Source organism: Oculina patagonica, chromosome 5, assembly GCF_052425735.1.
Source record: "Oculina patagonica isolate OP01 chromosome 5, crgOcupat, whole genome shotgun sequence".
Classification (NCBI taxonomy): Eukaryota; Metazoa; Cnidaria; class Anthozoa; order Scleractinia; family Oculinidae; genus Oculina; species Oculina patagonica.
This window is the reverse complement of record NC_135762.1, coordinates 15,556,014-15,580,430: the sequence shown is the minus strand read 5'-3', so window position 1 is coordinate 15,580,430 and position 24,417 is coordinate 15,556,014. Positions and strand designations below refer to the sequence as shown.

The following is a 24,417-nucleotide window of genomic DNA, read 5'->3' as shown; positions in this document are numbered from 1 at the left end:
GAAAGTTAGAACTACTATAATGCCTGCGGAGTGATTGAGGCTGCGTTTTAAAGGGCTTGCTTTAATTTATTGGTCAAATAACCAACACGGATACTTTATTCCGCTCACACTGTTAATCTAAAGCAAACACTAATAACCGCTCTTGAGTGGGTGTAACAAGTAAAAACGATTGGCCTCATAACCTTTTGGCTAATTCATTAAATGGAAAATACTGGAGGATGATGATCATGACCATTGTAACGATCTATTCAAAAACGACTAAGGGATTCTATGGTACACATATCTTCATTCAGGCGTTATAAAATCCGAACTACCGATCTCCTTTTGTTAAAAAATACAAGCTAAAGAGCGAAGTGAGTTAGGAAACTTTATAAAACCAATACGAAAGTAAGAAAACAGAAAAGCAAATAAAAACGCATAGCTGGTGTGTGTTACGTCTCAGTCGAGTTATTCTCTTTATTTGTAAGTGGTGCGTTGTGTAAGTGACAACTCTAGACAATTTCCCGTCTTGTGGAGGCAGCCCTTATAAAAAGCTTTTACTCACGGAAGAAATGAATAATACGCAACTAAGGCTGAAGTGATGGAAATCAAGATCTTTCCAGTACTGCTGTGTGCCTTATTTCTCCTATGGACTACACAGGAGCTTCAAGGATATGTCTCACCGTGGTCGACAGGAAAGAGAAATGAAATTTGGCGGAAGGTGAGCTTGTTTAGAACGTTTTCTTTTTCGCCCGTTGCCTCAGTGACGCCGCCGCCAGCGATAATTCGACGGCGTCAAACAACTGGCGAATCAACTGGCTGAAAATCGATAGGTTTAGTGAACTGAGAAAACGGCAGAAGAGTCGAGTTACATCACAACAGCCATGCTTGGGTGTTCGCAATTCTTTAAACTCGGGGAAGTGTCTCTTATTCCTTTTTAATATTTAAATTAAGCCACCAAATGGATATATTCGTCAAAAACAGTTCAGTAATGCCCACTTTTGCCATCGTAAACTCAGAAGTTTGTTCCATCAGCTCTTTTTCATGGCCGAAATCCTAATTTCACAAGAGCAAGAACAATCTATCAATTTTCGTTTTACAACATCACTTTATATTTTCAAGTTTGTGTACAGTGCAAGCCCCGCAGATATATTTTTTTATCAATTTTGTGTCAAGCATAAAGGGGATGGGAATATGCTGACAATTCCATCTAGCTTATTGTCGCAACATCTAGAGCGGGATATTCTCTTGAAGTCCCAAGAAATTCCCAAAACTACATAAAACACTAAAACTAAAGATCACTGAACGCATGGCACTGATCAGCAAGAATAAATGGATTATCACCAATTCTGAATCCTAGCCCAAGAAAGTGAATTGTATATTTCAGTGCACAGAAATTCATATAGTTTAGCGTTAGAAATGACAAATCGAGTCTATAATCTTATGTTACAGCCAATAGCTTTTCTTTTATTTTGTATTCAAAGCTTTTATTTTGGAAGCGCGCCTTTTTAGCTCAATAAACCTGGCCACCCTTCAAAGGTGATGAACGCTCACTTTCATGCATTATAAGTGCGAGAACGCTTTTGTTGGTACATGTGTATTCAGATTGTGCTCGCGGTATATCAAGCAAAAGTTAAACCAATAAGAATCATTTTATGGGAGTTTATAAAGGAAAAAATACCATTGGGCAGGTTTCTTTTTGTCTTTGATAAGTAAGGAAAACTTTGACCTGCACACTTAAAACTTATTCGTATGTGATTATCTTATCTTACGTATTTTAAATTTTATTCTTTAACTCCACTTCCTACCGACAAAACGTAAAGTTATACGTAACTACATGAAGAATTATTAACACGTGACTGGTTTTTAATATGTTCATAGGAGAGGAAAACAACCGGATCACCTTCAGCTAGAGAGAAAATGTGCTTGGCCGCCCGGATGCTTGATTGCGACAAGGAATACAGACGAGAGGAAAAGATTACACAGGAATGATGTTAAATAAGACATGGACAGTCAATATGCAGAATAATGACCTTGTTAACGACTTCCATGGGGATTTATTTGTCTGTTACTAAAAGGACCGTTTAGATCGTACACAGTTTGCATTAAGTAGTTATTAAAAATAAAGCCAAATCTACCAGAAAATTTCACTTTGCACTTGTCATTTTGTTACCTCTCGTCTAAAAAAACTAAGAAACGTGAAAAATTCGGCACAGCAACGGTAATTGAAATAAAACCCAGTGGTCAAATTGGCCTAAAAATAAAAATGGCCGCATTTATTATTGATAAAAAATGCGACAAGATAACTGCAAGGTGCTGCCAAAAAAAAAAAAAAAAACAATTTCTTGAGACAAGATTTAAAGTTAATCTACTTTCGGAAGAGACTTTGTTTCGATTCTCCGATGGTTTGCCCGTAAAAAAATGAAAAAGGGTTATACTTGCTTGAAATTTTTCACTGTAAGGTATAATATTGCCTGTTTTTTGGCATCCCTTTTTTCACGGCGCATTTTTCCTCTGAGACTATTAATGGTTCATTCCTTGTATTTTTAGACGTACAATTTGGTTAAGTTCGTCAGAGGTTTTCTTTGTCTTATTATCTGTATTTTGTCTTCCAAGGAAAAAAGTACCATTAGATCTTCCAACACTCTTGATATTTTGCCACCTCCGTTAACTAATGCATCATGTACTCAGTTTGAGATTTTCTGTGATCTGAAGATGATGTTTATAAATTGTTGCCAGATAGAGCGCAGTTTCTACCATTTAGCCACCACGGAAGTTCACGTTTCGAGCTTTGACTTTTAATTTACGAAATAAAAGGATATTTCACAAGAATTGAAACGAACAGCTGAACTGAAATTGGCTTCCGGTGATTATTTCATTGTTCAAGAAAGCTTATTCTTGACTTTTTTTCGCTCTGTTTCCATGGTAGCTCTCTTCGGTCAGAATAATTCATTAAAACATCATTTAGCGTGCCCCATAGCCTAATGTGGCAAGTTCTGTCAATTTCTTTGTAGCTGTTAAAACAAAAAGCTAGCTTTTTAAAAATAAAGCAAACAGAGAGCCGTAAGAGCATTTTGTTAAAATATAATTGTATATGATAAAACGAAGAAAAGCCATCTTTTTTTCCAAGGTGTAACAGAACGGGGATAAGAAAAAGGCTGACTGTACAAAAAAAATAGCAGTTCATTTGCGCACTGACTAATTAAAAAGCAATTTTATTTTTGTATAAACAAATTCAAGTTAAATTTTGATGGCCAGGTAGCTAGCTGCAGAAAATAACAGAAAAAAAGATATAAAATTTCGCGATGATTTTAATGAAATGCTGTGTATTGCCACAGGAATGGTTGGCTCTTTTTCGAAAAATCGAAAAGGCAATTATGGCTCGGAAAAAAGCAAACAGGCCAAACTTCAATCTCATGATGGTACTGAAATATTCAATTTTAGTCCTGTAAAATGCTTTAAAAGGTCCTATTTTATTTCTCATTTTCTTTAAAATGAGGTTATCGAAATCTTATCTTTTACCCATTAAATCTAATTCGGAAGGTTTTTTTAAAAAAAATGTTAATTGCAACCAATGCTTCTCCGCAATAGTTTCTAGTATGCGTCTCTGCCGGCAGTGTAAATATTTTAAATCGACCTTTAAAATGACAGAACCTGGTTATTCATTACTCTTACCTTTATAGAGGCAGAAGACGAGAAAACTGAACTCCTCCAACTCCTTTTTCTCCTGACATGCCCTCTTTTATTTTCCTTAGGAAAACGTTTTGTCTGTCTGCCGTCAAGAAAACAAAGTAAACAAAAATGCGTAACCCATTAATTTGTTACATTATGTCACCAATGTTAACTTGGTGGAGTTTAGGATATAAGTTTAGCTGGTCGGCTTGAAAAAACAATGATTAGCGACTGACGGAAATGATGAAAACGGCTATAAGCGGCAGATGGCGACGTCAAGATACAATGAAATTTTAAACACTATTTTCAAGAAAGTAAAACGCGTACCGAAGTGTGCGACGTTTTTTCCTTGCTGCAATTGTTTTTTTGGAAATATAAAAACTGGTACTAATTTTATTTTTATTTTTTTAAACGAAAAATTCATTAACTCAAAACAGCGCACACATTAGAACATAATACAGTGCTAAAGGCCAAAAAACACTCATTACAGCACTTCATTACTTGCTACTATTACTGTATTTAAATAGGTTGAGACAACGATGAGGTACGAATAAACTACAAGGATCTTCAAGTAATAACAAGAAAAGCTATTAATGGCAGTGCGCGGTTCTTTGAATCTGTCACAACAGAAACTTGTTTACCAATTTCTACATTTCAGCTGATGACATTTCATCTCGGAAAACTGCTCAGGACAGGAATAAAATCGTACCGGGATGAGTTCATCCCGGGACGAGTATCAAGTAGACAGCAACAAGAAAATGACCAGACACCGAGATGAATTCATCCCGGGACGAAAACTCCCATGTAACAGAGGCCCTCATTTTGTCTTTGGGGTTACAGAAACACAGCATATACCGTTTTCTTTCTTACATGGACTTTTTCTAAACGTTATTGACGATATATAATAATAGAAGATCACCTTGCCTTTTTACTTCAAATCTGAGTCTGAAATATTTCGTTTCGTTACTCATTAGTTTCCTTTCAAAATCTCAGGGGTTTTTTATTTAGATCACAAATTCACATTTTATCCCAAATGCAGACAGTGATAAATTACAATTCGCAGTTTCATTTTGGTACGTGATGTTTATATGTCTATTAGATATAAAAAAAATTCCTAAATACATTTCTTGTTTAGGGGTGTCAGCTCGACAGCACCCTTCGTTTTTAAAATGGAGCATTTTGATTTTCAGAGTATTTACGCCACACGACATCAAGATGGCCGCTAGATAGCTGTCATCTATGTTTTTTTTAATGACTCGCCCTGTGACTTTTTGCAATCTAAACAGTTGAGGTTTTATTGCAAAACGTTTTTATTCTTTTATAACAAAAGTAAATTGCAAATTTATTTCATTGATTTCTGTCCCCCATATTGGTGCCCCTCCACAGTGGCACCAATATGGCGTTTTTGTACCGAGCTTTACAACTTTACATTATGACGGATATCTCGAGTAAGAAATATCGCACAGGCCTGAAACTCAAACAAGTAGATTGTCTATTAATATTCTATGATATTTCATTTTTTTGGCTTGTTTTTACTCAATGGTTTTGGATTTACTCTTTCGTGGCGTAAAAGGGACGCCTAGATAAACCAAAGATTAAAATAAATTTCTAAAGCAAAAATTGTGAAATCAACCAATTTACCAGTATTACGTTTACTAATTATTAAAATAAGCTATGAAAGCATATACCAGTAATACTTATAATGACAATCATGTATTAAATAAATAATATTGAACGTCGTCACAGTGATAGACCCCGTCACACTCAATCCATGACTGACGTTTATAATGAGAATTGGTCGGTACATAGTTGTAATTGATTACTTTCTTTAATCTCACCAGTGCACCGTGCAAGAAGTACAGCGTGTGTTAGCGTTGCAACTTAATTACTTGCTGATTAAGGCAACGTTAATAATGTAAATTGTCTTTTTTTTACTTATATATTCATGGTTTTGATCGAAATGAATTTAAACGAACTTGAAAAAAACTTCTGTCACCAGCCGCATAAGCGGCGTTTATATAATTGGAACGAGAAAGAATTGGAAAAAATTGGAAAGAGAATTTAAGCTAGAAGTATTTAAAGTTTATAACAAACAAACGTTTTCCTGCAATTAACGCAATACATACATATTTCTAACTTTCCGTTTTTTTTTAATTTTTATTTTTGATTCGACTTTCTTGGTTTTCATTATGACTACAGGGCCGTAACTGGGGCCGGGCTCTCCTCTATTTACCATAAAACAAAAATCTTTTGTTGGAAAAATAATCCCAGTTGAACAATATTTATTTTCTTAGAAAACCTCATGAAAGGGCTCTGAAAGGGATTCATAGCTTCTAGATTTCAAAATGTTCTGGAGGGCATGCCCCCAGAACCCACTAGCAAGATCTTGCCTCGTCTATGGCAATGGTCTGGTTACTGCCCTCGAATCCCTTTTAAACGTGCTGTAAACAAGGGATTAGCTTTTGTTACTTTTTCTTTATGTAGCATTTCAGATCTAAGGCTACACTATGCTTGATGATCATAAGGAATCCAAGAAAAAACTCAACCACAGAGGCTTGCACTTTTTAATCCACACATTTCAAACTGTTTATTCTCTACAATGAAGATTTGTGACTTTATTCGAGTTTACATGTTTCTTTAATTCTGTACCATTACTCAGAGGAAATACACTTATTTTTCTTTCTGTTTGTTAAATCATCACTCGGTGTCCACCTCAGCAGCCAAGTCGTTCGGCTGTATCACACAGCTGACGTTTAACGGCCAAACAATCCATCTCTTCCTATAGTAAGAACGAAAAGGGAATATATAACAATGAAATTGAACAGCCGTCAGCCGACGTATGGCATTTTTATTTAGGAACATGCACTGTGAAGCCCTATAGGCTAAAACGGATTCGATTTTTCCTAACATTGGTCCTAGCATCACTCCACAGCCCGTGCAATCCTAGGACGATTCGAACTTGAATCTCTACAAGTGACTGAACGATGAGAAGGTCTTACGAGGAAGGACTGAATAATTTTTAGGGTCAACCCTGTAGGGAAATGAAATCACCCAAGGCAAAAACCTTAATTTGAATATGGCATTTAGCCATCCACGTTAAAATGTTTTGGCCCCTTGCAAAATTTCGACATATTTTTCATATCGTGCTTTAATCATACAAGGGGGTAATTCATTCATTAGTACATAGGTTCCTCGTCCATTCTGATCAGTTTTTTTGCTATACTGTTAAAGGCAATAACATTTAAGTAAACACTATTATCCAAATGACTTTACTCACTGGTACCCTGTTCTTCTTCTGGAATGATCTTTTTCCACCTGATCTTTTCCCCTTTACTTGACCCATTTGCATAAGCATCGCATTCAGGTGAAAGCACCGCCAGAAGGACAAATACACAAATCAAGCAAGCAAACACTTTGGTTCTCATTCTCTTGAAGGAGATTACGTTCTTCTGGTAACGACGATTTGGCTCTGCTACAAAAATGATTTAGACTACTAAGAGATTGCGTTTATATCAGGCAACTAATTATTTGACAAGAAATAAACAAAATTGACATTCCATGCTGGGAAACATATATTAAAGAGCCAGCTACTAAAGAATTATTACTAAAGAATGGTTTAGGGACTATTAAGATGAAGTTAATTTAAAAATTTTCTAGTTTAAATAGGCAACTGCAATCAATAATTTCACAACGAACCACATAATAAACATTGACATTCCTTGTGAGTTAAGTTTGAAACGAATCAACTGAAGAATGAGTAGTGAAAAATAGTGAGTCGAAATTTCAGTAATTAAAAGAATTGTTATCAACATTTTAAAAGCGATGGTCAATTGGCAATCATTTTTTAACTTAGGGTGGCCCAATGTAAGCTTGATAAGATGTGCCTTGTTCTGTTTCTGTTCCGTTTTTTCCTTTCTTGGGATCTTTTTTTCCTTTTCTTTAATTTTATTTTTCAGGCAATCCATGTTTCACTTATGCACGGCATACTGAAATTTTTTGTCATTATCGAGATTAACGTCACCGTTCAAATGGATTTTTTACTTTGTAGCGTTAAATAAACCGTACAGAAACTTTGTGTTTACAGTATTAAAAAAAAGACACCTGTTTGGCTCGACGTGAATCGCAGGCCAAGCTAATTAACGCAGTGAAAAAATTAACAATTTAACTAGCTTGTCAAACTCCAAAATAGACGCTATTCCAATATTTGGACTTATTAATAAAAGTTGTTGAACATAAACCACCTGCGCTTTAACATTGTCTTATTAAGCCTACCGATATTAGATATATATTGTTTCTGTCCGTTTGTTTTTAATTAGTCTCTAGCTTGGTACTAGCTTGGGTTTGAAAATGTGTTTTTATTGCAGTTTTAATTTGTTCCAAGCTTGATATCGCAAAGCCCAACCATTATTGTAATCCAAAAGAGTGAGCAACAGGTGGTGGAGTGCCCAGGGGGGGGGGGGGGGGGTACTCCGGCTTGTAAATGACGGGGATGATCGAAGGATTTTTTTGGGTTTGAAGTTTTCGATTCCGGGATTTTTTTGGGTTGGATAATTTGGCACGTATTTTTTTGGGTGACTTGATCTAAATAGAGGATTTTTTGGGGTATTTAAAACGAACTAAAGTGCCTTGGCGCGGCCTGGGCGTATTTATGGTATGATGAATAAACAAACACTAGCGTTCAATTTTTTATGGTTTTCTTTCTGTTTTATTATTGCCCCTCCCGGCAATAAAGGGGTATTTGAGAAGGGATTTTTGGGGGTGTTATTTTTGGTGCAGGGATTTTTTTGAGTAATGTCGGAAGAGAAAGGGAATTTTTTTGGGTCCTGAGTTTTGCCTCCATTCGATCATCCCCGTCCTTTACAAGCCGGAGTACCCCCCTGGGGTGGAGTGGCGGCTTGACTTATTATAATTTGAACGATCTTTTAGTAACCATTAAAAAAATTATCCAACAGACAAACTTACTATCATTTACATATTTTTGCTACAGCTTTCAGCAGTCTGGTAGATCCTCCCTTGCAATTTTCAGGTTGTAATACAAGCAGTGTCCCGACGAAGCATTAGTCACTCGCAAACATCAGAAAAACCTTTATCGTCAAATCATGGCTACAAGGCGTCTCGTTCAGGCTCGATAAGCGTCCGTAGTGAGGTCGGTCGGTTCATGTGACGTGAACGCTATCCGGTTGTCAAAAACAATAGAGAATTTCAAACAATTACAGCCCTAAAACTGATCACACTCGCCTCTGAGAGGTGGTCGCTAAAAAGAAAAAACTTTTGTTTTGAAAAAGTTAACTCTTACGGAAGCTCCTTGTACGATCCCTTCTTGTCAGCGACTTTTCATTGTATTATTTTGTCATTCACAATGATACATTGTACTATTTTTTTAAAATTTGTATTTATGGGTTAATGTAAATAAATGGAAGGGAAAAAATAAAAGCTTACTTTTCAGTTTATCTCTTAGAAAACCCCAACAAGATTATTTTTTAATGGAAGAACACAAAACAGGCCCACAAATAACGACAAATACAGAAATTGAAGACTATTAGAAAATAGCACAAAGTAAATACGTGCGCTGATTGGTTAAAAATTGTGTTTCTATAACTCGATGGAGACACAGACAGTTGTCGTAGACACGGCAATCGATATTCACGGCGCTGAAATAAGCAATGCAAAAATAACAACTAAGAATTGTGCCAAATTTTAATGTCACAGCTGACAAAAACCAGGTTAAGACTTAACAAATATTTGCACACTTGAAAACAAGCGAGTAAGATGTTTACAGAGCCCGCTACACATTCAAAAATAGTCTGTGAAAGAAATTATCGAAGCGGCTGACCTTTCAAAGAAGTATATGAATTGGCGCAACTTCACTCCATTCTAGGCTTTGCAGCACTTCAGAACTATTCACAGCTCCTCAACAGGACAAGATATTCGTTCAGAATGCCGAGTCAAACTTCTTTTAACAGAAAAATAATGCACTTTCACCTCCAAGGTTCGAGTCGCTCGATCGACAGCATCGGTCGTCAAACCATTCGGTTAGTTCGATGAAGCGAAATAAAACCACAATTCTTGACTCCTTCCAGTGCTGGACTTCAGTTAAACCATCGGCTTAGTTATTTCTTATAGTTACGTTAACTTTGGGGCCTGTTTTCTTTGTTTGTTTGGCCAAAAAACCGGTGAATTTTAGCCTTGAATCAAATGTTGAACAGTTGATTTATTTCTGTTCATCGACTCCCTTACTATGATTGGCTGATTATGTTCATGACGTAAGACCGCGAGGTGAAGAGAATCTACGTTTTGATGTTAAATAAAGCGCTAAATATTACTTTGATGTGCGTTATTTACTTTGTGCTGTTTTCTAAAAGAAATAGAAAACATGTTTCCCGTGTTTCTATCGAGTTATAGAAACACTCGTGAAAGTTTGGGAGAACTCGAAAAAGCTGTGGAAACACTCGTCTATCGACTCGTGTTCCCACAGCACTTCTCGTTCTCCCAAACTTCCACTCGTGTTTCTATAACTCGATAGAAACACGGAACATGTTTTCTATTTCTTAAATAATAGTGACAGTAAATTGTTTGGAACAGATAAAATGCAAATTGTTCCGATAAAATTCCTCCAAGTGTGGGTTTCAGCGTGTGTGTATATTAGATTTGCCTCAACTCTGCACAATAAATGCGAAAAAGGTGCTGCAGCATCGTTCTGTGGGAGACTGTGTGTCTATCACGATGCACTCAGAATCGGGAGGTCGGTGTTCAAAGCTTCAGTGCTCTTATGCTTTGTTTAAGTCAAGATACTTGAATCTGCTGTTTGGGCAGTCAGTGATCATAATATAACTTAAAAATACTGTAAATAGCGACCGAGTAGAAATAAAATGGCGAGGAACAACAGGATTTTTGTTAAAATAGCGACAGCGAAAGAAAGAATTGAATAAGAGAACTACAGCGAATATCTCGGTTTCTTAAATGTCCGTAGGCAAACTGATGTAGTCACAAATCTCCTGCATCATCAGCATGCAGGTCTTTTTTTAGGTCCCGTTGGTTTAACAGGCAGAAAGCTATCAAGTCGAAAAGTGGATAAATACAATAACCAGTCAGAAACATTCAATGCTTGTCCTACCCACTATTATTTCGCTATAAAGGGTACAAGCGAAGTGATAAATCCCTATTTTTTTTATGACTGAGGCTGATCAAGACGTCATAACTTCAATGCAAATATTGTTAAAGCGAAACAACTTACATAAGGCCAATTAACAAATCTCGTCCACGCCCGCTTCATTTTATGGGACCGCCTGTCTTTTTTTCTAATTTGTTACTAGAAAAATTAGAACGAACAAAAGCGTGAACCAATTCTGTAAGACATAGCTTTTTTCTACGTTTTTATGCCAACTCAGGCCAACATTTTAAGTGGCTCCGACTGAGAATATGAAGAATCGTTGGACAGGCTGGGAAAATCGAAAATCTTGAAACTTTGCCTGAATAACACCTTTGGGGAACAATGTTCGAAAATATTATTCTCATCTTCTAGGAATTTATGGTTTTCGAGAAATTAAGAAAAAACGAAAATAACGGTTTTAGCTCATTAAATATGCAAAACATATGCGTAAAAATGGCAAAGTTCTCGATATTCCTATAAGAGCAATTTTCAATGCTTTGAATCGAAATAAACTTAGAATAATAGCTTGACCTTTCTTCTTTGAGGCAACGTAAACTTTCAATTTTTTCCGGCTATTTTGAGGTTTCCTTCGCCTTTTAAAATATTGCTTTATCAAGCTTTATCTAGATAAACCAAAGATAAAATAAATTTCTAAAAAAAATAGCGAAATCAACCAATTTACCAGTATTACGTTTACTAATTATTAAAATAAGCTATGAAAGCATATACCAGTAATACTAATAATGACAATCATGTATTAAATAAATAATATTGAACGTCGTCGTTATAATGAGAATTGGTCGGTACATTTGTAATTGATTACTTTCTTTAATCTCACCAGTGCACCGTGCAAGAAGTACAGCGTGTGTTAGCGTTGCAACGTAATTACTTGCTGATTAAGAACGTTAAGAGCTATTCTTTGATTGAGTCAAGCAAAGAAGGAAATATAAATTTTGGACCGCCACTCAAACTTTGCATGCAGTTAGATATTCAGGGGGGATGTACAAAAATGGCCTTCTTTAAGGTTGCAACCTTTTCGTTGTCATGGAAACAGCCATCGTTTGTTGGTGTCTCCAAACCTAATTTTTCACTCAGCACATGCTCTGAAATGTGAAAAATGTAAACAGCTGTTTCTCAAGTCCATTACAAAAACTGCTACTCAAGACTTGAATCAAATATAAAGTCATCATTCTAGTTTATATTGATGTATAGGACGTTTTTTTACATTAAATTTACAACGACTAATCAGTCAATTAACTAAGTGCGTTTTCAGCCATTTTGGTCGATGGGTAAAACATACCAGACGTTTCTTTAAATTTCTCCAAAAGTACACCAGTTCCAGACCAGAAACTACGCAGTCAGTTTACACAGATATCCTAGTTGCTAAAACTGTAAAGATCTCTGCGGGGCGGGCTCTTTTATATTTGAAGGAATTTAACGAACGAACCTCAAAAATCAAGTTTTGCATATTTTGGCGAAATTATTATTTTGTCTGCTCACCAACAAAAATACTTGCAACAGTGAAACTGCCCTCACTCGCAAAGAATCTTATCTGTTGAGTCTTTTTCTAATCAAAACAATCATATTTAGCCTTTGTTTTGTTAGCAATATCGATCAAAATAAAGCTTATTACACAAGAATTTCTCCAGTTCATCATTGCCATAATGGCGTCGGTTCGTTCATCAAGCATTCATATTCAAGACAAAGTCAAGTGCCTGTACCTTTTTTGTGAAGATCATGTTGCTGTATATACACCTTCTGGGACTGTTGTCTGGCTAATTTCAGCTCATCTGCACAATTAATTGCGAGCTTTGCATCTTCACTGAGAGGACTTGAGTCAGCAAGCCACGACAAGGGAAGTTTATTTTTTATCTCGGATTAACAGAATTTACGTTGTATTACTCCAGACGATAGCACCACTCACTCTTTAAGAAGATAAACTGTCTTGAAGTTCTAGTTTAGCGAAGAATCGCAATTTCTCGAGGTATTTTGTGCCATTTTGATTTCGATCGTGCAAAACCAGAGAGTATTATTAGTCAGCGGTTTTGCCTAAAATGATATAATCCTTTATAATGTGCAAAACATTGTGTCCTTAGTCGTTTTCCTTTCCTTGCTTTACTGCCTGTACCGAATTCTTTTGATGTTCAGTATATTTATAACAAGATTGGCAACGCAAACTATCTAAGTCTACGTCTTAATTAGTCTTTTGATTGCGTGCTGCATTTATACAGAGACCCCACATGTACATTTTGAAAGCGAGCGCGTAAGCGTAAGCCAGCTGGAATTGGAAATGGCGGGGGGGGGGGGGGGGGAGGATTTCACTATCGTTGTTTCAAGAATGAATCACTTCTAGCAACTGGACTAAGAAATAAACCGTATCGCCTTATAAGCTAAGCCCATTTTGTTCAGATCAGAACAGACCAAGTCTGTCTGCAGTAGCCTAACATTATTAACTTGATTACAATTCAAAAAAATTTAAGTCAATTATTGTTGTTCGAATCTACTTGTTCTTTATATCGAACGAGTCTTTTTTCGCAATCCATGTTGCTAAACTACTGTAACTATTATCCTACACAAACTCATTCAAGTACGGCATCCAAAACGAAATGTTTTCAGTGATTTATCGTTTCTTCCCTGCCTTTCCCTTGTGCGGCAACAGACAATCCCTTTTTTCTTTCACGTGCAGGACGCGTCGTCAAATCAATTAGGTGATCGTTGGGTTATTTCTGTAAAATAATCTGGTTTTATTTTACTCCTTGCAAATAACAAGAGGAACTTGGCAAGTCATTTGTCTTCCTGTTCTCTCCACATATCGTTTTGATGCAACCTACAATACCCGATGTTTCCCGCGTTGAAACAAGACGCTAGAGAGTGAGTGAGTGCCGTCTTGATTAGCTGGAAATGTGCTTGTCAAGTTCCTTTAGCTCCTTGCGAACCATAAAAGCAGCACCAAGAAAAACGATCCATCTGTGTGAAAAAGGCACTCCATTGTATCAAATAACAAATATCAAACAAATATTTTTTTGTAGGGGGTTAAGATAATAAGGAAGGAAGGAAGGAAGGAAGGGATGTAAAAAATGAAATACAAATACAAAACACTCAGAGACTCTGAGTCATTGAGCGCATAGTAAGAAAAGGGCCTCGTTCCTGGGTTGAGTGGGGTGGGGGTGGGGGGTTGGCGGGTAGTCCATTTTCCCATCTTCTATTTAAAATTCCCCTTGTTCTCTAACAGTATTTTGTCCATTTGTGTGATCTCTGTTCGCTAAAATATCAGAGATAAAGATTTTATAACAGAGCTCCTAGCTTTATTTTGATTTTGTTCACTGGTTCCCAATCACTATAGTTCCCCCACGGTCCAGTTACCGTTAAACGATTGTTGCAGGGAATGAATAAAAAAATTAAATTTTGACGGTCCAAAGTATTTTTAAAAGTTTCGATTTTAACGATCATTTAGTTTGAGTCCAAAGAGTAAAATTACCCAGTAATTATATATTTTACGCTCTGTATGCTGCTCGAGAATTTATTCATTTTTTTAATGAACATCACCAAATGGATATGTGATTCGTGATTACCTGTATAATAATGCCATAACATGTAGGACAAAGAGAGCTGAAAGCTTTTTCACATTTCGATACTTTTTGTAATTAGTCCTTTTTTGATAGATTTTTAATTGTAAATAGTAGACTTTTCATTTCATGTAAGTGTCACTCGATAATTCAGTTTCTTTTAACTGCAAAAGAGTTTAAATAAACTATTATTATTATTATTATTATTATTATTATTATTATTATTATTATTATTATTACAAGTGAAACCGGTAAAAACAATATATAATTATATATTCCATAGAAAACAGGAAAATGTGAAAAGGTTAAAAAATAGATTAGTCTGAATAAATCTGCAGCTTACAGTACTTTTATAAGTAAATGCCTACATTGTGCGGTTCCAGAAAATTTGATACTCACCCCAAGGATGGTCAATGGAAATTCTGAAGGGGAGGGAGGGCGCAATAGCCCAAATTTTTAAAATAAAGTATGAAGCTAAACTGAAAGTTCCAGGGGGTCGGAAGGGTCCAATCTTGGGGTAGGTATGGATATTTTTGGAACCACACATTATAATTAAACTGCCATTAAGGTCTGGACACACTAGGCGACACGTCGCTGCAACACGCCGCGGCGACAGTCGCCTAGTGTGACATGCGACAAACTGTGTCGCTGCAACAGAATTTTGTCCCTGCGACGTCTTGCACGAATTCAAACTGGTTTGAGAGCGCGTCATGTATTTTCGCCATATTGAATATGGAAAACTAGTTTGCATTCCCCCTCTTCCAAATTAGCTGTTTGTGCACCAAACAAACACCTTGTTGCAGCGACTTAGTTGTAAGCAGTACACATGGAGCGACTTGTCGCCGCGACCTGTCAAGTCGCATAAGTTGTCCCGACCTTTACACTATTGAAGACACTTAAGCCTGTGCTAGAGTAAATTTATGGTCTGCGATAGTAATTTCGTAAATTTTCGTAATATTTTCGTAGAATACCCCGCCATTATTCATCTGCTCCCGTGGTCCACAGTCCGCAGTGAAATTTTGTTGTTAAGTTATATTTCACTCATAACGCAGTCCGCAGTCATGCATTCCATTAATCAAAATTGGATTTAATTGTTATAATTGCCTGCCACCGCGGTCCACAGTCCCATAGTGTTTTATTTGAAAATAATACAAAGTCTGCTAATCGCCTGCCACCAGGGCCCGTAGTCCCGTAGTCGATTCTAAGAAATGCTAGTAAATGTTATAATCGCCTGCCACCCTGGTCCGCAGTCCCGTAGTGGATTTAAGAACAGTAGATATCCTGAACACAATATAAAGGCTAACCGCAAGCAACCAAATCGCAGTCCGTAGTGCACCCAGAATTCTACATGTTAACAATATATAGTGTTGCCCTTACAAATATAGATAGCTAACCGTGAACAGGCTAACCAAAGTGCATTTTAGGCTAACCGAAATGAATAAGTAGGCCTCTCTAAACACAAAACATTCTGTCCCATATGTTCACTATGGGACTGCGGACCACGGTGGCAGACAAGAAATGCGTGACTACGCAGTGGCAGGCAATCTAAACACCAAACTTTTTGTGACGGACCGTGGACCGTGGACTGCGGTTACATTAAAATCAGTTCAGCATGAAATAATTTTTGATATTGTATGGTGACTGCAGACTGCGGTGGCAGTCATTTCAGTTATGCAAAAAAGTGCCGGGGTAATCTACAATCATGCCAAAACAAAATAGTTTTGTCATGAACCCAGAATGGTTTCAAAACTTACATGTAATAAAGTGTCAGTATTCACATGTAGCCTTATCTGATTGGGTTCTGGGATGTTCATATTACATATAACATAGCTATAAATGTCACTAAAGTATATTCAGGTTTAAACTGGCAACATGCGGGAATCAATCATGTGACAATTTTATTACATTAACACAATGTGTATTTTTGAGTTCATTTTGACTAAGAGAAATGTCATTGCACTCTTCAAGTCACCTGTAAATAGAAACAAAACAAACAAAAACTGTTTATTTTGATGAAATTGCTATTTTTCCAGCATGCAGACTGTATATTGAATGGCCTTTTTCAGTGTGTGAAAAAAAACCTGACTGCTTTCATGTTGGGCTAGTGGATTCAATAATTTTTTCCACTTGCTAGATAGCCAAATGACATTTATGGATTTTTATTTGTTGTTGTTGATCTTTCCAGAGAAACATGGGACTTTGGGCAAGCATATAATGGTTTCACCTTGCACAGTCTACCTGGGTCAGGCCAGGAAGAAATCAATTTTCTTTGCACCCTTCCTTTCATTAATCATAATTTTGCAGAAAAAAATGTCAGTCTTCATCTGAATTTTTTACATTGCTAGCTGTAGTTTAAAATGCTACTGAAGGCCATCCAACAACTGAAAATACATGCCTTAAAGTGCCACTAGGACCAAATTTTTCGTATATAATGTTTTTGCATTTTCGTAATCTGTATGTGGTTCTTACTCACCTGTCCAAACCGTTTTGCTGTCCGAGCACGGGAAGACCGTTTTTTTCGACTGTATTTCTCGAGTTTTTTTGGCCGCCATTATTCAAGCATGTTCCAGGGGAAATGACGTGGATCGTCGCGGTTTTACCGGATGTGACGTCAAAGACTTAACCTCGTACGCAATTTCGCTTGAATCTCTTCGAATCTCTACAGAGATGGCTAGAGTTCTCTACAGAATTTCAGCCTTTTGAGACTTCACAAATACAACTTAAGTCCACCAGGCTTAATTACAATATGCTGGAAATTCACTGTGTAGTAAATTCAAATCTTCGAGCAGCTGTAGTCAACAAATAGTTGAAATTTGCTCGCACACACACGAGCGAACCTTCCGACTGTCAGACAGCCGGCTACTGCATGAGACAGGTTTGTGGTAGTTCATTTTATACGGAGATTGATTTCCGAACAATTTAGACGGACCATGCATAGGCCTTCTTCTGTGTGGTTTAAAATAGGCACAATGCCGTTGTTTCACCTTCAACTTTATTACTTCCATCACTTACACGAACTATTGAAGTAGGTGAGCTACATGGAAGAAGAACTACACGAGTTGTTTACACGAGCAATAGCATTAAATTACAGTGCTTTGCGGCTTATAGTTTTATTGTATATACATGTACTCATATTTAGCCAATCTTGCTTTCAAAATTCTGTTTTTTTTTTTTTTTGTTTCTGTACAGGTCATCAAATGTGTGCTTTACTTGTTTTCTTAATCTGTCAGGCTTTATTGGTACAATGAGGCCCAGGATACTGTGCATGGTTAAATATTTCGATATATTTATGTTGTTCAGCAATATTACAAGTATAACATTTGAGAGATTACAAGTATACCATTTGAGAGCATCATTATTGAAAGCATACAATGTAGCATGGTAAAATTTAAAAATTCATTGTGCTATCTTTTATTGCCACTGAGAAAAACCATATCCTGAGATCTTGCTTTGAGGAATTTAATAAGAGCAACCAATGTTCACTTTTGCTGCCTCATTTTTGTGGTTTTCTGTGACAAGCTGTTACATTTATGTCTACATGATAAATTGGTTGTTATCTTTTATCCCATGAAATGATAAATACAATCAGTCCAAAGGTTGAGGTTGATATCACAGTAATCTTGCACACATACAATATAATGAATAAATTATAAATTACAGCAAAATTTTAAAGAGGAAGCCACATCAGTTCTTGCTGGTTTTCATGTGGGTCTTCCAAATTGGAATTTGGAAATGTAGTAACTAACAATAAAGTGTAAGGTAATGTCAATAAAAAATAAATATTTACCTGCAATGCTTCTTTGGATAGTATTTTCAGATTATCAAAAGTAAATACAGATTGCAATAATATTTACACTTGAAGGTTAGACATGGCTAAAACTTTAGCCACTTTTAGCCTTGTAAAGATTTATTTTAATTACAAAGAAAAAATATTATGGACAAATTGGTGGCCTAATGGTTAGTATGCTGGACTCTGGATCGAAGGGTCCAGGTTCGATCCTGGCCGGGGTCACTGTGTTGTGGGCAAGACACTTTACTCTCATAGTATCTCTCTCCACCCATGGACAGTACCAGCGAAGTTCCAGCATGGTGGGCCACTAGGCTTGACACGGACTTTACCCTATTATGGACAAATACTTCCTTTAAAAGAAGCCTCTGGGTTCTGTTGTTCTAAATTATCTGCAAAACCTTGAAGCTGACCACTGATATCATATTTAGTTAGTCAAAGCCAATTGTCCATGACTAAATATTGACACACTTTTTATCCAGACCTGTTTTTTAACATTGAAATGACCAAGGGCAATGATCTCCCAGAATGGGCTTCAGTTGAGAGCTAATATTATAAGAAGTTTATTTGATCATCAACTTTTTTTGCCCCAGGTGGAGCACAGACATATCTGTTTTTCTCTAGCCAGGTATTGATATTGCCACAAAGAAAAGTTGGCCCTGTCTATTAGCCAATCACCATGTATATTGTATCTTAACAAGCCCTAGCCATGTAAAATGTACTGATCAAATATAAATTTCAGAAATCCACACCCCCTTCCCTGCAGCCCCCGAGCATTTGAAGTTGTGGTAGTTCAAGTTATTTTTCCCAGGCGAAGGATATTGTTCAAATGCCTCACATAACAGTCTCATTCTGTGATCAAATTCCCTTTTCCCCGAAAACCTACTGGTAGTAAATGGGCAAAATTGACCAGTCGAGCAGAAGTTTCTTTCTTTTCTGTGTATGATTCATGGGCAAATTAGATAAACCTGAAACAAACTATTCACTTTTAAATGCAAAACAAAGCTTTTGCAGGCCCTTCTTTTGCAGCCACAATGTCACAAAAGAACACAATCGATCAGCTTAAAGTCAAAAGACCGCTTCCTTCCTAATCTCTGCCAATAGCCACTAACATAACTGTGAATGGTTAGGAATCATAAACAAAATCAAAGCAATTAGCTTAAATCTCCCCCACCCCTCCCATATGGTTCCAATTTCCCTGCTGTAATAACAACCACTGATGTCAAATTGCCGACCCTTCAGCCTTGGGGTAATTGGGTACATACCGGTAATGCCCAAGGGAGGGGAGTGGCTACATTTCGAAATTTTAGTCCTAAACTTCACCACAGCCTGCTTTCAGTGTGTTAAAACACCTCAAATGGCAATCAAATCAAACAACCTTAGGCAGAGACAAGTTTAGCCTGTGAATACAGCCGCCTCTCATTCGAATCCCTCACAGAAGAGCAAATGAGAGGCGGCTGCATTCACTGGCTAAGACAAGTTGTGTACATAAAGTTTTGCCAGTGACATTTTTGACTAAAATTATCCCTGTAACACTCCCACAAGCACCACCCACCTATGACAATGCCTTGTGTAAAAGTGTTCCTTGAAAAGAAAAAAGATTGGAAAAAAAATGTATCATGATGGTGCAAAATGCATGTGTGATGAAAATGTTGTTAACAGACAAACTAGCCATAACTTGACTATGATAATATTATTATGTCCCTTGTCATATAATAACAACAGTCACTTTATTTATGCAAATTTTATTATCTGAGATGTGGCATTCCATTGTGTTCAGTCATCTATTTTTATTGTTCAACAACCCATAACAAATAATTGCTTAAAACTTCCGTACTTTTGTCTGGAAACCTGATCGTGATGATCAAGGAAGTACTCAAGAAAGTGGACTGTGAACAAGAAATGGGGAAGTTATTTTGGAGTGATCACTAAGCAAAATACTCACTTAAAATCGATTCAAAACCTTGAAAAATACAAAGATAGTGAACAGAGAGTTTAAGGTTTAAATTTCCCTGAACGATAAAGCTTATGTTCCCCCTGGCGTACAACTGCTACAACATTCCGAATCAGGCACTTGAGATATTTCTGCATGGCCGACATTTGTAACCCTGCATTTCAAGCAAGCTTTGCTTTCAAAATGAACGCTTTAAAAAAAAATAAAAGAAGAAAACAACAAACAAAACAATTAACACACTACGTACCAATTTCTAAAATTAACGTGTCGACAAGGCGGACCGAAGTGGCCGGGTATTCTGAAGTTGCTCCTGAGAATCTACTTAAAAGCACACGAGTTCACATGGCTGCCTTTAGCTTCTTCTCAAGCGTACTCCACGGCTTCTAGATCCTTCGCAATACTTGATCTGCGTTGTCGTTGTACTATTGAATGTTTCTATTTGGTTTGATGGAGAATAGCTTGCTCCTAAAGGCTTGGAGGACGAATAATTTCATCGAATAATTGCCAAACTTTTCGAGTAAAATCTCTACAAAAACAAAACAGGGAAGGTCACGTGTTAAGTCTTTGACGTCATAGTGAGACCCGCCGCTGTGAAATATGCGGGCTCACCTGGAACCAGAATCGAGCAATGGCGGCCGAAAATTTGCAGTTTTTGTAGCTCGAAATTTTTATGAAGGAAGGCTTTTTAATTTTTTCTTTCTGGATGAAGGTTCTCTATAGACCCCGGTGAGTTATTCTGTGGCAAAAAATGTCCGAAAAAAAATTGTGAAATTTGGTCCTAGTGGCACTTTAAAAAAATGTCAAACAGCTTTTTTATAACATAGGCAAATGTCTGGTCAAAAAGTAGATCTTTTAAAAATGTCTCAGGTAGTGAATGTGTGAAGAGAGGAGGATGGGAATTGCTGAGATTGGCTAAAGAGATCAATAACTGCCTGAACTTGTTATAATCCATAGTTTAACTCACCAGCAATTCAGAAAGTCCTCAGTTCAGAATTCTGTAAATCCTGTTTACAAATTAGACATTCTAATAATCCCACAAATTACCTGTATACAACAAAATGCAAAAGAAACGTCAATCTATGTCTGGCAATACAATACACATCGTGGTAAGATAGAAATTTAAACTTCAGAAATGGTCTCATTTATTTCTTTGCGGCCGGAAATGACCACATGGTCAATATTTTGACAAACATTTCCTCACGTATAAATAATTAAAGGTTGCGATTCTTATTAAATTGAAGTAGCTTAACATTCAGATGACAAATATAAATAACAATTACATGCCTCGACGAACTAAGTGACATTACTATGACACTATCGCCTCAAAATCTACAAGATCTTTTCGGCTTTAATTCCAGTGACCTAAGACCAGCTTAGTTTTAGTACGATTCTATCTTTAGAACTTTTATTAATCTTCACATAAACGCCGAAGACATAAGCTTAAGCCAGTCTTCAAAATGAAATTATAGTACAATGAGAAACGCTTACCTGAAGTCTCTGTTAGAAATGTTTGTGCGAAAAGCTTCCACCGTTTCTCCTCATTCCATATTCTTCTTCAGTATCGGGAATACAAATAAAGGATATCGAATACCCTTTGTTTCGGGACTCGTGATCGCGTCAAGAAGAAAGAACATTGACAAAACTATCCTATAGAACTCGAAATTGCAAAATCAAAACACTAGATCGACGCCATTTTGAAAATGCGCCCGCAATACGGACCGCGGGGAATCCGCAAGCAGGGGGGACTAGGGGGGACACAGATTAAACTCTCCCCAAACGCCACTCCTTTGTCTGAAAGAAATTACATTCAACCTCGCTCAGAGCAATTACAATGAAAAGAAACTGATCAAGCTATAATAAAGAGCATACACTCAAGCCTTTGGCAAAATTTTCTTTTATTTCAAATGCAAATGGTCGTTGAGTAGGAAGCCAACAAACTTTTCTATTGTATTTTTTACTACCGTACTTTTTCACGAAAAAGTAATAATGGCCATTTTTCAAAACACTATTTAAAAAACTACAACTTTGCTCAAAAAGATCCTAAGAGAGAGGTTCTAGTAAAGTTTTCAAGCGAATTTAAAAATGTGATCCGTTCTGGTCACGTGACCGATGACGTCATAACAATGGGACTAATTAAAAACTACTTCACATATAATTATCTACCAACATGTAATTTCTTATTACCTCGCATTTAATGCAACGCCAGATACGCACTTGTACCCAGACTCCCATTTTTTGAAAATTGTGCATAGCTACCTTAATTTTGATATTTTGTTCGGTACCTGGGCAGTCCGAAATGCCTCACACCAATGTGCTTCAAACTGCAATGACTGCATTTTTAGTAATAAACTATTTTCGTCACAGTGAGCAAAAACGAACTTCTGAGCAAAGTCACGTGACTAATGACGTCATCAACCTACGACTTATACAATAAGTAGTTTATGGTAAGAGTTATTTCTATACGACGTACTACTCCTGCTGACTTCAAACTGACCAATTTATTTGGCATTGACGATTTTTCAGTTGCAAAGGATTTTGGGAAGGTTTTTATTATAATTATATATTGTTTTTATAATTATAATTATTATTATTATTATTATTATTATTATTTGTCGAATTTAGAAAAAGTTCATGAAAGATTAAGACTAAGACTGAGAAAGTCTGTGTCGACAATCTTGCTATATATAAATTAAAGCTAAATATGATGAAAAACAAAATCCAGTACGGCCAGTAGAGCAAGTGAAGGAAATCGTCCAAGGACACAACGTTTTGCACATATAAAGGACTGTACCATTTTAGGCAAAACCGCTGACCAATAATACTCTCTGGTTTTGCACGATCGAAATCAAAATGGCACAAAATACCTCGAGAAATTGCGATTCTTCGCTAAACTAGTACATCAAGACAGTTTATCTTCTTAAAGAGTGAGTGGTGCTATCGTCTGGAGTAATACAACGTAAATTGTGTTAATCCGAGATGAAAACTAAACGTCCCTTGTCGTGGCTTGCTGACTCAATTCCTCTCAGGGAAGTTGAAGATGCTATGCTTGCTATTATTACTTGTGCAGATGTGCTGAAATTGGCAAGATAACAGTCCCTGAAGGTGTATATACAGCAAAATGATCCTCACAAAAAAGGTACAGGCACTTGACTTTGTGATGAATATGAATGCTTGATGAACGAACCGACGCCATTATGGCAATGGTGAACTGGAGAAATTCTTGTGTAATAAGCTTTATTTTGATCGATATTGCTAACAAAACAAAGGCTAAATATGATTGTTTTGGTTAGAAAAAGACTCAACAGATAAGATTCTTTGCGAGTGAGGGCAGTTTCACTGTTGCAAGTATTTTTGTTGGTGAGCAGACAAAATAATAATTTCGCCAAAATATGCAAAACTTGATTTTTGAGGTTCGTTCGTTAAATTCCTTCAAATATAAAAGAGCCCGCCCCGCAGAGATCTTTACAGTTTTAGCAACTAGGATATCTGTGTAAACTGACTGCGTAGTTTCTGGTCTGGAACTGGTGTACTTTTGGAGAAATTTAAAGAAACGTCTGGTATGTTTTACCCATCGACCAAAATGGCTGAAAACGCACTTAGTTAATTGACTGATTAATCGTTGTGAATTTAATGTAAAAAAAAAAAAACGTCCTTTACATCAATATAAACTAGAATGATAGCTTTATATTTGGTCCAAGTCTTGAGTAGCAGTTTTCCAATGGACTTGAGAAACAGCTGTTTACATTTTTCACATTTCAGAGCATGTGCTGAGTGAAAAATTAGGTTTGGAGACACCAACAAACGATGGCTGTTGCCATGACAACGAAAAGGTTGCAACCTTAAAGAAGGCCATTTTTGTACATCCCCCCTGAGTATCTAACTGCATGCAAAGTTTGAGTGGTGGTCCAAAATTTTCATTTCCCACTTTGCTTGATTCAATCAAAGAGTAGCTCTTAATAATGTAAATTGTCTTTTTTTTTTACTTATATATTCATGGTTTTGATCGAAATGAATTTAAACGAACTTGAAAAAAACTTCTGTCACCAGCGGCATAAGCGGCGTTTATATAATTGGAACGAGAAAGAATTGGAAAAAATTGGAAAGAGAATTTAAGCTAGAATGGTTAATTTAAAGTTTATAACAAACAAACGTTTTCCTGCAATTAACGCAATACATACATATTTCTTACTTTCCGTTTTTTTTAATTTTTATTTTTGATTCGACCACGAAACCTTCTTGGTTTTCATTATGACTCCAGGGCCGTAACTAGCAAGAGGCAAGACGAGGCTCTTGCCTCGTCTTATATTTT

The 24,417-nt window shown here is 36.6% G+C and overlaps 3 long non-coding RNA genes across 3 annotated transcripts; 1 reads left to right on the top strand and 2 right to left on the bottom strand.

Moving 5' to 3' along the window:
- The first annotated feature begins 331 nt into the window (after positions 1–331).
- On the top strand, positions 332–2,124 carry LOC144654785 (uncharacterized). Its single transcript, XR_013570988.1, has 2 exons — positions 332–700; positions 1,861–2,124. It is a non-coding gene; the product is annotated as an uncharacterized LOC144654785 (long non-coding RNA).
- Positions 2,125–6,201: 4,077 nt separating this feature from the next.
- Positions 6,202–7,123, bottom strand: LOC144652938 (uncharacterized). Its single transcript, XR_013570635.1, has 2 exons — positions 6,929–7,123; positions 6,202–6,430 (listed from the first exon to the last, which is right to left on the bottom strand). It is a non-coding gene; the product is annotated as an uncharacterized LOC144652938 (long non-coding RNA).
- Positions 7,124–14,559: 7,436 nt separating this feature from the next.
- On the bottom strand, positions 14,560–21,826 carry LOC144652937 (uncharacterized). Its single transcript, XR_013570634.1, has 3 exons — positions 21,597–21,826; positions 21,073–21,152; positions 14,560–16,339 (listed from the first exon to the last, which is right to left on the bottom strand). It is a non-coding gene; the product is annotated as an uncharacterized LOC144652937 (long non-coding RNA).
- Positions 21,827–24,417: the final 2,591 nt, after the last annotated feature.